Consider the following 15629-nt stretch of genomic DNA (forward strand, 5'->3'; position numbering starts at 1 on the left):
AGAAGATTCGAAAAATATTCAAAAATGAGAAAGTTACCTCTTGACGATTTTTCAAAGCATCGCCGAACCTAACCCTTTGGGGTACAAACGAAAACAAGGGTGGTACAAACGGGTACAAACGTCAAGGAAACTGCTCCCGCAAGAAGATTCGAAAAATATTCAAAAATGAGAAAGTTACCTCTTGACGATTTTTCAAAGCATGGCCCAACCGAACCCTTTGGGGTACAAACGAAAACAAGGGTGGTACAAACGGGTACAAACGATTCTGTTTCTGATGGCGTCGAGAAAATTAAAAAATATTAAAGTGGGGTTCTGGGCTTTTTTCACCCCTCAATATCTTTTCATCCCTTAAGGTACAAACAAAAATAAGGGTGGTACAAACGGGTACAAACGACGTAGAATTAGATGCAATTGAAAAATATCAACTTTTTGAAAGTCGGGCGCCAGGTTCAGGTAGGTCAATTGTTGCCGCTGCAATCCTTCCGTGATGGTGGTCGACGGTATGATGATATCATCGATATATGGGAAGGCTACAGAATTCCTCAACGGCCCCAGCACTGCGTTGATCAGTCGTTGGAAAACGGCAGGGGCCTTCGTGAGCCCGAACGGCATCCGTAGAAATTCGTAATGCCCATCCGATGTAATAAAGGCCGTTTTTCTCTACCGATTCGGCGCTCATCGGTACCTGATAGTACCCGGACGCCAAGTCCAACGCGGTGAAATATTTATTACCTCCTAACCGGTCGATCTGGTCCGGTATTAAGGGTAATGGATACCGATCCCTGAAAGTTACCGCGTTCAAGCGTCGGTAATCCACGCATAACCGATAATCGCCCGTCTTCTTCTTGATCAGGGTAATCGGGCTCGCGTATGGTGATACGGATTCCCGCACGATATCGTTGTCCATCAATTCCGTGATAATGTTTCGCGCAATTCCGCGTTCGATCTTCGCCATACGGTACGGGTTGTAACAGACCGGAATATCTGTTGTGCAACGAATCTCCATCTGTACGGTGTTAGTTTTTCCAAGTGTTCGCATCGACGTTGAAACTTGGTCCGCATACCTCCTTATTAACTTTTCGCATTGTCGCTTTCCGTCCTCGCCGACGTCTCTGAGTTTTTGTTTTCCGTCGGCTTCCGTCGCGTGGACATCCACAGTATCCCGCTGGATGCTTTCAATTCGCGGCAGCTCCCGTATCGTGACGCCGTCTCGGTTCTTGATCAGCATCACGTGCGTCTGATCTAAGAAGTCCCGGCCAATAATCGCCTCGTAGTACATCGCTTCTGAGTCGATAACGATGGCTCGCACCTTCGCTGAGGCTTCCATTATTCGAATAATAACGTTAGCGAATGAATCGCTAACAGCCCCCGATCCGGAGAAACCTCGCAATTCCAATTCGCCGTCTTTAATGATCTCAACGTTTAGCCGAATCGCTACCGGTCGTTGAATAAGCGTGCACGTGCTTCCCGCGTCCACGAGACACATGATTTTATGGCCGTTGATCGTGGCCGGTAATAAATACATAATATTTGGACTCACCCGTGTCATGTTCACCCGCTTAACTCGCGCGCAGAACCGCTCCAGGCGTCCTCATTTGCCGCATTGTCGACAGGTAGTCGCCTCTTTAGTGCAACTGAAGGAGTAGTGGCCGCCATCCCCGCAATTAAAGCAGGTGATTGCCTGCTGTTGAGAGGGCTCCCCTGTTGAAGGCGTTGTCGGCTTCCCTGCCGATGTAGAAGCTGTCGGCTCGGACGGGTTAGTCATGAACCCACGGTGGAGCATCGCCGGTCGTGACGCCGCCGCTTTCTGGGCCGTCGCTGGTGGCATTGTGGGTGAAGGAGAAAGACGTAGACGTGATTGTAGGTATAACTTTATTCGACCGAGTCGTTCGGGCGTTGGCGTCGGACTGCCCAAGTCGGGCCCCGTCGTGGGTCTCCTTGTACGCCGTTCGACCGTCCTAGGAATCACACTTGAGATTCCTTTCCTAGGACGGCCGTTGTTTAAGGGCGTCACGTATCGCTGACGACAGAGAGTCGGTTTAAGGTTTACGTCTCTGCGCCAGTGTTTATATTATGTGGCGCCGTGCCCGTTGCACCGGCTGCCACAGCATCAATCCCATTTCCTGTATGACAGCGTACAGCTCGTTCACATCGTCATATCGGTTGGACCGAATCGTCCGCTCGATTGCTTCGTCCCCGATACCGTTGATGATGGCGTTCTCCAAACACGCGTCCGGGATGCTCAATTTCAGGGCTTGCAGTTTGGACAGCTTCTCGAAACAATAATCCCCCAGCTTCTATCCGGGGCTCGCTGTGTAGTTCGCCGCTTCCTTCAACAAGCGCGCGAACGGCAGTGGTCGTTTAAAGCGCCGCATCAGGGTTCGCTTCAACATCGTCCACGACTGGTTGTCCCTCATCTCTACGTCGTATACGCGACGCGCGTGTCCCTTCAGTTCACGGGCAACGGTAATGACCGTGTGCTCATCACTCCGTAGGTACCGTCGCGCGAGTCGGTCGACCTGACACACACATTGTTCGATATCGGCGTTGTCCCGCGACGGATCAAATTTCGGAACCGCAAAATCGTCTCCCAGCGATCTATGACGCACGATCTCTAACTCGCTGGAGGCGTTTCACCGTGACGCGCAGGTCCTCGGACGAAGAACTGTCCCGTCGGTGCGAGCGATCCTGCACGCGGTCACGAGAGCGGCTCCGGCTCGATCCGCGGTGTCGGTCTCGCAATCGACCCTTCTCCGTTTCGCACTGTTCACGCCGAGAGCGGTCACGCGAACGATTTCGCGAACGATCTCGTGAGTAGTCTCGCGAACGATCCCGCGAATAGTCTCGTGAACGATCCCGCGAATAGTCTCGCGAACGATTCCGCGAATAGTCTCGCGAACGATCTCGCGAACAATCCTGCGAGCGGTCGCGCACCTTTCCTCTGAACTTCTCGCTCACTCGATTCCTTGATTGTTCCCGTTCGCGCGAACGTCCCCGTGAACAATCACACGAGCGCTGTTGCTTTCCATTCGGTCGGCCCATTGTTTGGTGTTTAACTGGACACAATCACCAATCACTCCACTCGGATATACACTGTCACAATCGCGTGAAAACGTCTAACAATTGTGTACCAGCGTAGACCCGCGATATCACGAGCGAATGCCGAGAAATAAGGGAAAACATGTGGTTTATCCCACTTCTGACTTGTGAGAAACAATGAAAACTAGACTAATCAAGGATGATCCGTGGCCGTTATGCGCCGAACGATGCGACGCAGTCAGTCGTTCAGACGGAAGTGTCTTTCCCGGCCTCGGAAAATGTTCCTGTCGATGCTGGCGGAAAGCCCCCACGCAGTTCTCTTGACGAAGGCCTTTCAAGGGCCTTTGGGGGTGGTTTACGACCGGGCCTGGCGCCCGTCGCCGGAACCCGCTCCTCTACGCGACGCCTTGCCTCTCGTCGTGCCCTTTGTTCAAAGGAGAAAGCGCGGAATTTCCAACACTGGCCTCAAAATATTCTAAACATCTTGAAATTGGAAAATAAGTTTTATTATTCAACAAAAATTATAATTTAAATAGCCAATGGTCACTATTTTTTATGTATGACGGATATACTCGTCATGGCACAAAATCCTGCCACTTCTCCATGACGAGTATATTAGAAATTGAAAAGACTTTAAGAATTTCGAGACGTTCGTTCGATCAAGGTTCTGGGGTAAGTGTCGTGGGGTTCATCACAATCCTCATACCAAAAGGCGAAGCCTTCCCCACTCCGTGGCCAGATCCTTCTCGAACATCCTTATCTCAATACACGTGCCATGACTTTAGGTCATCGGCCACACGCGTCTAATTCGGCGGTTGGTTATCGGACTCTTAGTTATCGATTCGTAATCATAACATCCGCGACTCGTAGGTGTCACCGATCTTAACTGCATCGGCCATCCTCTCTAATTTCCTAAAGCTATTCCTTACATCAAGTGACCTCTGAGACACGTGTACGAGCCCGACACGTGTCTTAGCTTCAAAAAGCATTTTGTCGCTAACAGATATAACATTACCGTCTTTATCCGTTTTGTTTGTAGTTGCCTTTTCGATGTTATTTACTGTAGATAGCAAACAGATATCTCTTTTATCTTGCCACTTCATTATCATCACTTGTCCACGTCGAGCAGCTACTATTTCACACTTTTTCAATTTTTTGTTTTGAATAAATTTTGGTACATGTTTTCTATTCTTCCTTACAGTCCCATATGTGTCCGTTTTATGTCTTACTAACAAACTTCGATACGTATAAATTGTGATCTGCGTGCATTTAAGTTTTCTCGACGTACTAATTCAGATAGGCGATTAGGCTCGTTTGATTGCTGCAGCATTTTATCAATCATGAGCTGGTCTAATTGAGTTGTAACTATTGGTTTGAAGGTAGCATTTAACAAAGTACACGCAATTCTGAAATCATCAAATAACGTGGGCAGTGTAATATTGTGAATTGTACTGTCAAAAAACTTAAATCGTTTTTTTATCCGACCATTAATAACTTCAACAATGTATCTACTTTTTGTGACTAATCGCGATTGATTTGCTTCCTGTGTCGTCAATGTTTTTCTATTTTCAGTCGGAAATGATGGCATTTTGGCTATGAAACCTTTTTGTGAAATGCAATCTAGTGAATCCCGAAAGGCGCGATCCACAAGGAAAACGTCCTCTGATATCAACTGATTCCATTCTGTGCCGTGCAGGGCGTGGCACACAGAATGCTGGGGAAGGATAGTCGTGAAGTCGGGAAAATCACGCGAGACCTGTTGGTTTTACAAACACACAGAGTACCCGGCAAGTGGGTACAGCTTTTATTTAAAGGAAAGCAGCTGCGAAGCGTATAGTCGCCGGCATACATACAGTCACGCAGTACCAATGAAAATACAAAATAGCGTAAACTCAAAACGGCCATATGGTAAATTAACAAATCAATTTCGCGTACAAATCAGAGCCGCGCTACAGGGAGCCGACAAGAGACGGGAGGCAGCCTCGATAGAACGGGAAAGAATTCCCAAATGCGGAGAAATCCCGAGACGGAACACACGTGCTCGGGATTCTTTGGTAAGAAATTCGGTGTTCCTTCGAACGGGGGCCTCGGATACCACGAGACTAATCCCTAAAAGGAACACAGAAGCACCGGACTCACGAGAGGAAAAGGAAGAGCGACGTCCGAATTGGCCTCGGAATGCCACGAGACAAATTCAGATTAGGCCAAAAAGGAGGCTGCAGAACAGAAGGAGCTACAGTGAAAACTCGATAAATGTCGCTACTCCGGGTCCGGTCAGCAACACTTACGGAATAGGAGAATCGTCTTTCGAATTTGATTGTAGTTTGCCGACGCTTCGAACGTAGAAAGAGTCAGTAGCTAAAGAAGAAAGAGGGACTGAAACTCGGATTTATCGCCCCAGTTTAAATATCCGCGTCAGTGTGACCACACTACTGCACAGAAGAAAGTTTTTTATTTTTTACTTTTTGTTAATAAAAATTTCACTATCATGTTGGGGAGATTTCTCTGATTAAAATGAGGCTAAACACGATATAAATCGGTCAATATTTGGTAGCATAATATTGAATTAAATATTGTACTTGCGAGTCTTTCTCTCTTTATTTATCCTTCTTGTGCTGTCCTTTTCTATGTTCGGAAATATCAAAGAACGACGCATCGAGGTGCTGGCTACATTTATCGAACGGGAGGTAGCTATTTTCAAACGGAACGGTTCCACCGTTTCGTAAGTGATCAAAAACTGCAACACTTATGAAATAGGGGGTTTCGTTAGCTACCACTGTTCGATAAATGTACCAATCCACTGACCTTGCGAAGATACGAGTACACAATATTTAATTCAATATTATGGTAACAAATATTGGCCGATATATATCGTGTTTAGTCTCATTTTAATTAGAAAAATCTTCCCCACATGATAGTAAAATTTTTATTAAAAAAAAGTAAAAAATAAAAACCTTTCTTCTTGTACAGTAGTGTGGTCACACTGACAGGGACATTTAAACTAAGATGACGAAGGCAATAAAGATTTTTAAAGAAAGCCGCTACGTCTCCGGTTACACTTCGCCTCACTGGTTCAAGGGGGATCCCCCTAGTGGTGGGGATAAAAATGTATCATTTATGGAACAGCTCTTGAGGACATTTATCGAGTTTTCACTGTAACAGGTAGCTGAGTTTGAGCCCCGTTTGGAATAACGCACAGAACAGGACTGATCAGTCCGCTCGCTCCCGTCGCAGGTCGGCTCGGTGCCTGTCACAGCGCATGCGCGGTCACATACGGGGGAACATTTCGCCGCTAGCCTCCTCGGGGCCGATCGCCTCTCTCCCCACCAGAGCCGGCAGCTCTGACGCACTTGGAGGAGAGAGAACACTCTCGCGAAACGCAAATCACTGACACTTCTCTCACTTTATCACGGGAGAACCGTTGATCGGTTTGAACACATTCGTTAGTCTGTAATAGCTCATTTAATATAGATGCATCATTTTTATTTCCTGGATAAGGTCCCCATACGCCTGCAATGTAGCCATTTGTGCAGACAGCCATCATAGGCTTTATTAAGTTACGATGTTTGTGTCCTGAATATGAGGATCGCTGAAATTGAAAGTTGTTGCTTTTTTCTATAAAAAGATAAGTTCCATCGAATACAAGGATTACGCGGCCTCCTGTGGGTGCGTGAAGGCGTTTTGCATTTTCAGTAGTATGATTTAATAATAGTGTGCGAGTATGAAGTGGCAAAAGGTATTCTTTGCACAAGTTACTGAGAAGACACTGCCTGACTAGTTTACAATAATGGCTTGCTGTTTGCCTTGTAATGTCCCAACGAATTGCCAATTGTTCGTAAGAATAATTACGTCGTAGTCTTGCCAAGTAAATTCCTAACGCTAGTTCAGTGTTATGAATATGTAGCAGATCCCGTAGGTTTTTTAGAATATCATTAAATGTTACACGATTTAAGCCAGTTTCGAATAATAATTGGTCTTCTGTCATTTCCGAAAACGGTATTACATAAGATCTCTGATGTCTCTCTGTCAGAATCATGGACTTGAAGGTATTGAATACTGCCACCACTTCTTCGGCGCTTAATGATATGCCCTTACTATATCCTGCAAATTCTTTTGGGATTTCAAAGGCATCACTCATCCCATGTACGTAACATGCACGTGATCCATAGTGAACAAATGTATTTGTTGTAATGTATATATTTAGGCATTCTTCTTTGCTTAGTCTCCTTAAACTGCGCTGCGCTTCACACCCAAATACACATTTCGATGATATAATAGATCGATTAATATCTAGAATGACCTCTCCTCTAGAGTTATTTTCCAAAGTACCATGAGTATCATTTCTAACTACATTTGCGCCTGCTCTAGAAAGAGCGGCTACATTTATAGGGGCAGTAGCTTCTTCTACATGCTTCATCCTTTGATAGCATGATTTACAGTACCACACATCGCAACATTTGTGGTAATTACTGCGTGGCACTTTATTAAGGACTTTTCTGCACTCTACACAAATCTTTGACATTTCTTAACCGTTTGAGTCCCAGCGGGTATTAAAAAAACACTGTCGAAGAATCCCGAACAGCGCAATCGCGCTTTCTTTCGTGGCGGCCAAGGCACCACATACGCCTTAGCCGTTCGAAGCCGCTACAATGTATGGTTGCACACGAGACGATGGTTGCACACGAGACGACCAGAGCCGCGTGAGCCGAAAAGCCGTTGTCGTCGTCTCTGACCGTCTTTTGTTTTTGAAGGCCTCTTGGTACGGTGGCGATGATCGTACCAGAGAGTCGAGCGTAACCCGCACCACGAGTCACGTCGTTGTACGACAGCAACAATACAATTGTGCGGAACGGAACAGAGCGGAGTCATTATCTTCCCGATCCCACATTGGTGACCCCAACGTGATCTCGCCGCGCAAGTAAAGTTTTTTTAAGAAAATTTGGACATTTTTCGTATACGGACAATATTAGTTAGGGTAGAGAAATAAGTGTATAGTGTTAAGGACATAAGAAAAGGACACGGTCTGACAAATAGTAAGCGCGGTGTGTGTGTGCGGTGAAACTATTTTTTTTTGTGACCAAGACTGGTAAAATGACTGACCCTAACGTTAACGCAGGGACATCCGCGGGTGTGCCGTTGGCAGTTGATCGCGTCGCTGTACGGATACTCGAGTTTTGTCCGGGAGACCCGGAGATGTGGTTTTCAATGGTAGAGAGAAGTTTTGAGGTATCCAATGTAACGTCGGAGACCACGAAATTCGGGTACATTCTCGGCGCGTTAAGTGCGCGACACGCCGCGGAAGTAAGAGACATTATCATGAATTCCCCGGCCGCGGATCCGTACACGACGCTAAAAAATGAGTTCATTCGCCGGCTTAGTGCGTCGCAGGAACAGAAAACGCGGCGGTTATTGGAACACGAGGAAATCGGGGACAGAAAACCGTCCCAATTTCTTCGTCACCTACGCGGATTGGCCGGTATGGCTTTTTCGGACGGTGTATTGCGGACGCTTTGGATGAGCCGACTACCTGCTAATATGCAGGTGATTTTAGCCACGCAGCGGGACACCCCGCTGGATAAGGTGGCAGAGTTGGCAGACGCTGTTGCGGATGCGATGACACCGCGGGTACACGTCACGGAGGCCGCGATTACGGGCGTATCTGCATCCTGCCAAATACCCCCGCCGGGCCCGAGCATCGAGGCCATGTTAAACATTAAGATGTCACAATTGGCTCTTTCCTTGAGGCAGGAAATTTCTGCCATCCGTGAATCCTTGGCGGACCAGGGGCAATCTTCCCGTCGCAGGTCGACCCACCGAAATCATCCAAACTCGCGCTACCGCAGACGATCTCTATCGCGATCGCGAGAGCGGCCCGCGGGAGGACAAATGGACCATCAAGGGAAATGCTGGTACCATTGGCGGTTCGGTCCGGCCGCGCAGAGGTGCGTTGCACCGTGCAATTGGAACGCCACGGATCAGGGAAACGACCTGGGGAGTCGTTGATGGCGGCCAGCGACACAAATCCAGCATCACGCCGCCTCTTCATCTTAGACAACAGCTCGAAGACGGAATTTTTAGTGGATACCGGGGCCGATATGTGCGTTTTTCCGCGCCGCCTGCTAGGCGGATTGCGAGAAAGATCGGAGTACCAGCTGGCGGCGGCGATTGGGAGTGTAATTAACACCTACGGGACAGTGTCGTTAAACCTGCACCTCGGCCTACGACGGGATTTCGTGTGGCGATTCGTGGTTGCGGATGTTACAAAACCCATAATCGGGGTAGACTTTCTCGATCACTTCGATCTTATGGTGGACATCCGCAATCGTCGCCTCGTCGATCGGACCACGTCGTTAACGGTCCGCGGAACACGAGCCGAGGATGAAACGCCGTCGGTGAAGACAGTAGCAGGGACTACCGTTTACCACCACCTCCTGATGCAGATGCCGGAACTTACACGGCCTAGCGGCACCCCGATGAGGACTACGCACCAAACGGTGCATTACATCGAGACAACCCCTGGACCACCCGTTTCCAGCAAGCCTCGGCGGCTTGCACCGGACCGGCTCAGGGCTGCCCAGAAGGAGTTCGACGCGATGGTGAAGATGGGCATCGCTTGTCCTTCGAAGAGCGCGTGGTCATCACCCCTTCATATGGTTCCGAAGAAGGGCGAAGAAGCTTGGAGGCCTTGCGGTGACTATAGAGCGTTAAACGCACGGACAATTCCCGACCGATACCCCGTGCGTCACATTGAGGATTTTGCGCAACAACTGAGTGGCAAAAAGGTATTTTCCACAATAGATCTCGTCCGAGCTTATAATCAGATTCCGGTTGCGTCGGAAGACGTCGGAAAAACGGCCATTACAACGCCGTTCGGGCTTTTTGAATTCCCGTACATGTCGTTCGGGTTACGAAATGCCGCGCAAACATTTCAGCGCTTTATCGACGAAATTTTACGCGGTTTCGATTTTTGTTACGCGTATATAGACGACATTTTGGTCGCCTCAGAATCCTAAGCCGATCACCTGCGCCATTTAGAATTATTATTTAAACGATTAAAAGATTATGGCATTGTTGTTAATCCGAATAAATGCACGTTCGGACAGGAAGAAGTTAAATTTCTAGGCTATCGGGTAAATGAAAGCGGCACTCAACCTTTGCCCGGCAAGGTACAAGCCATAAAGTCATTTCCCCTTCCGAAAAACGCGAAGGATTTGAGGCAGTACTTGGGAATGCTTAATTTTTACCGCCGTTTTATCCCAGATGCCGCTCGCGTTCAAGCACCCTTGAACGACCTTCTAGCCGGCAATTTAAAGGGCAAGACCTCGATAGCCTGGACTTCGGAAGCGCGTCAGGCTTTCGAAAATACCAAAAATAGTTTAGCAAATGCTTTCTCATCCTGCGGTCAACGCTCCATTGTCGGTTACCTGCGATGCTTCTGATTACACCGTAGGAGCTGTTTTACATCAGTGCGTCGGCAACGAACGACAACCATTAGCATTCTTTTCTAAGAAATTAGGATCTGCCGAAAAGAAGTATTCAGCTTACGACCGGGAACTACTTTCTATCTATTTAGCAATAAAATATTTCAAACATATGCTCGAAGGCAGACATTTCACGATTTTTACAGACCATAAACCCATAACTTTCGCTTTCAAACAGAAATTAGATAAATGCTCTCCTCGACAATTCCGATACCTAGATTACATTGCGCAATTCTCTACAGATATTCAACATATTTCCGGTAAAGACAACGTCGTTGCCGATGCACTGTCCAGAGTGGAAACGGTTAACCACTCGATTAATTTCGAAGAATTGGCAAAATCGCAAGCCCAGGATGAGGAGTTGCAGCGGTTGTTGAATAGCGAATCTAGCCTGCAATTACGCAAAGTCTCGTTGCCTGGCACGTCTTCCGAAATTTTTTGCGATATTTCGACTAAGAATGTAAGGCCTTATGTCACCCCTCCTTTCCGACGTGCAGTTTTTAATATGTTACATGTATTATCACATCCAGGTATTAACGCGACGATCAAGCTCATAACGCAACGTTATGTTTGGCCGTCGATTAAAAGAGATGTTCGCACGTGGACACGTTGCTGTATACCGTGCCAAAGATAAAAATTTCCCGTCATGTGACTGCACCATTGGCTACATTTGTTAAACCTTCTGCGCGATTCGAACATATTCATTTAGACATAGTAATTTTACCGGTGTCCGAAGGTTTCAGGTATTGTCTGACCTGTGTAGACAGATATACGCGGTGGCCGGAAGCCTTCCCCATGGTCGATCAGGAGGCCCAAACCGTAGCTCGAACCTTTTATGACGGTTGGGTAGCGCGGTTTGGTGCTCCCGTACGGATTACCACCGATCAGGGTAGGCAGTTCGAATCCAAATTATTTTTTGCGCTGAACAATTTAATTGGATCCACACGCCTTCGCACAACGGCGTATCACCCAGCGGCCAATGGGATGGTAGAGCGTTTTCACCGACAGCTCAAGTCGGCTATAAGGTGCCACGGATCCGACAAGTGGGCAGAAATACTTCCGACGGTTCTACTCGGTATTCGTTCCGCCTGGAAAGAAGACCTCGGCGCTACCTCAGCGGAATTAGTTTATGGCGAGCTATTAAGATTACCGGGAGAGTTCTTGTCTTCGCATTCAGCGGAAGGCACAGAAAATGCTTCCGATTTTACTAATAGACTACGCAACCATTTTTCTAAATTGAGTCCCTCTAATGCATCACGCCATTCCGTTAATCGTACATTCGTTTTCAAAGATCTTAGCAGTTCAACACATGTTTTCATCCGAACAGATTCAGCCAAAACTATTTTACAACCCGCTTATGAAGGTCCATACGCCGTAGTGCGCCGAGGCGAAAAAACATTTACAATAAACATTAGAGGTAAGGAAATAAATATATCAATTGAAAGGCTAAAGCCTGCTTATATGCTAGCAGAAAACTGACCGGATCCCGTGAGCATAGAAAATCAGCCGGTCACACAAACAAACGTACCTGACAATGCGCCGGTTATACAGCAACGTGTTACGCGTTCAGGTAGACGCGTACGTTTTCCCGAGCGATTTCAAATTACGCGGTAGTACTTAAGGCTTGCGCATTATTATAATAAGTATCATATACCATTTATTTTTATCCATCACTTTTATGTACTGTAGGAAACTAGTGTGTTGGCTAGGAGAGGTCGTTCGCAAATAAAGTTTGGACGAGGATTCGTCAAACAAATAACAATAGTTTATTAAAAATAGGATAACAGAACAATAATAAAACCCAAATCGCTTCTCTCGCTATAACGCACTCTCGCTTATTCAATGTCGCCTATCAACTGCCGCGCCGCCGAACATTCACGCACTTATAGCATTCACCCTCAGTCGCTCTATCTTTCTCACGCAATCATCCCTTTTCACTCACACCCAAAATCCTCGCATCCATGGTCCAGGTTCACGCAGTCACGTACACGCCTTGCTAATCGTTTCATTCTCACGGTTCAGTCGCTCAGTTCCAAACACTCTTCCTCGCATTCTTTCAGCCACTCGACATTTTCTAAACGCAGTCACCCTATTTCCCAAACATCCCGGCGCCGTCCAGACGCAAGACGACACCGACCGCACGCACGCAACAATGACCAATTCATACCTCACGAAAGTTTTCAAGACCCAGGCACTCAAATCCACAAACATACTGGTGCCATCCCGTCGCGGGATGACACCAACCGTTCGCACGCACCACAAATCGTTCACACCCTACACTCGGCCGTCCTGACTAGCAGCTGTCCTCAGCTGGGCTCTCGCTGTCCCAGTCTGCAAGGTCGCCATAATTTTGTAACCAGGGCTTCATGAAATCCGCTGCAGACGATGTCTCGGTCGGGCCTTCGTGGTCACCGACCTTCCGCACTAAATAACGGTCGCCCCGTAGGACTTTAGTGACCTCATAAGGCCCTAGGTACTTTGCGGCTAGCTTCGAACCGGGGCTTACCTGAGTCCTTCTTATAGCTACAAGGTCACGCTCGCGATACAAGGTAGGCGCTTTCCGTTTTTTGTTAAATGTTTTCGAATTTTCTTGCTGGACCTTCGCAATATTTTGTCTCGCGCTTTCTCGCAGTTCTTCGCGATTTTCTTGGAAAAGCAATATCCATTCCTTCTCGATCAGCTCGCGCACTTCTAAATTTTCTTTTAATCGCATACATGTTCCAAACAAAATTTGGAAAGGTGTGACGCCTATGCTTCGATTCGGTACGCTGTTTAAACATTGCTGAGCCACCGACAAGAAACGGTACCACTCTTCACTTTTTGGCGCAGCTAATTTAGTCACAACTGGTATCAACGTGCGATTGATTCGTTCAACTTGGCCATTACCTCGCGGAATTCCCGTAGTGATCAGGGAATGCTCGATCCCTTCGCCTTTACAATATGCGTTGAAGTCGTTCGATGTAAACGCCGTTCCGCGATCCGAAATAATTTTCCTAGGGTTACCGAATAATGTCGCTTGCTTGCGCAGAATGGTCACGACCTCCGCGGTGGTAGTCGATCGCGTGGCATACAGCCATACAAACTTGCTAAACGCATCGACTATCACCAGGATATGTTTAAAGTTTTTCTTTGTTGATGGGAGCGGTCCTAAATGGTCGATGTGGTAGACATCGAGGGGGGTATTGCCCTTTTCGAGGGGTTTCAACCAACCCTCTTGTTTTCCCATTTTTCTTTCCGCCAAAATGCAACTCAAACAATTTTAAATTAATTTCTCTATTTTAGGGCGCATATTATTGAAGTGATATTCTCTCTTTAGTAAGGTTTCGGTTTTACCTGCCGCGAAGTGCCCCTTATCGTGGACTCTACGTATTACCTGGGCTTGCATCGACCGGGGTACAACTAATTTAATACCGTCGGCATCGTCCTTAAACAATATACGGCCTCGCATAACGTAGCCGTCGTATTTTCTTTCCGCGACCAGTGGAATAATTTTCGCTAGTTCCGCGTCCTTATGTTGTGCGTTGGTTATTCGGGCGTTAAGGCTGGCTTCGCATTCGTCTATGATTAGACACGTGGGGAGGGGGTAACGGCTAAGGGCGTCTACATGTTGCATGCTTTTCGCGGAGCGATGTTGGATCTCGTACTGGAATTCTTCTAGCAACAATGCCCACCGAGCTACACGTACGCACAGGTCTTTTTTCTGCATCGTGAGGGTAAACGCTTTGCAGTCTGTTATAATTCTAAATTGGATGCCTAACAGGTACACGCGAAAACGACGCAACGCTCGTACGATCGCCAGGACCTCGAGTTCGTAGCTGGAGTACTTCGCTTCGGCCGGGGTTGTTTTACCGCTCGCATAATAAACCGGGTGCCACTTCAGGTTTTCGTCGCGCTGCATTAGGATCGCACCGTAACCGTGTGTCGAGGCATCGGTGTGTAACTCCGTGTCCGCATTTTCTCGATATAGGTTCAGTACCGGTCTCGTGGAAAGGATTGCTTTTAATTGCTCGAATGCAAATTTTTGCGGTTCGCCGAACGCAAACGGGGTATTCGCTTTTAGAAGGTCACTTAATGGTCGTGCGATTCGTGAATAATTGTGAACAAATTTCCTAAAATATCCCGAAAGTCCAAGAAAACTTTGAATATCTTTAAGATTTCGCGGTTGAGGAAATTTTATTACTGCGTCGATTTTCTTTTCCGTTGGTCGGGTTGTGCCGTTCTCTACAATGTGACCCAAAAATTCAATACGCGTTTGGAGGAAGCTACTTTTCTGCCAGTTGATGTTCAACCCGAACTCGGCGCTGAGTTGTAATACTTGCTTTAATCGCGCGATTGCAGAATTGTAACACGTCGCAATTATGACTAGATCGTCCATATAAGTCAATACTATTTTTTCGTCTATCAATTTTCTAAATATGGCGTTAATAAATGTTTGGAATACCGCGGGCGAATTGCATAGTCCAAATGGAACGTCTAAAAATTCATATTAACCGTCGGGGATGATAAATGAAGTGTACTTCCAGCTTCCTGAATCTAGTGGGACATGAAAAAATTCGTTCTTTAGATCTAATGTGCTGAAAATACTCGCGCCTTGAAGTGCATCTATTTGATCGTCGATTAGCGGGAGGGGGTATCGGTCCCTTACTATTTTGCAATTTAGTTTACGGTAGTCGATGCAGAGTCTCGTGTCACCGTTCTCCTTTTGCACGAGAACAACGGGATTTGTGTAGTCGGAAAGGGATGGTTGTATTATCCCTTCGCGCAACCACTGGTCAATGTGCCTGTTCACTTCTTCGCGATCGCGAGGAGACAAACGTCGAGGTTGCTGGTAAATCGGGTCATCGTCCTTGACTACTAGTTTCATCGTCACCGGAGAGTCGTGGAGTTTTTTCGGTTCGTAGTTTTCTATTAACGTTTGCACTGTATTCCGGTATTTGGCTTGTTCTATATTTGATAAATCTAATTCGTCGCGCTCGCATATACAATCAATTTTGTATACCTCCGGGATGTCTTTGTCGTCCGTTTCCGTGTACATGCTTTTATCTGTTTTTATAATTTTGATATGCCCATTCGTTATGTTTACCGAGACAGTGTCCAGGAAATCGTTGC

The sequence above is a fragment of the Colletes gigas genome, unplaced genomic scaffold (genome assembly GCF_013123115.1).
Source record: "Colletes gigas isolate AHSC1104 unplaced genomic scaffold, ASM1312311v1 Colletes_gigas_Sc00077, whole genome shotgun sequence".
Lineage (NCBI taxonomy): Eukaryota > Metazoa > Arthropoda > Insecta > Hymenoptera > Colletidae > Colletes > Colletes gigas.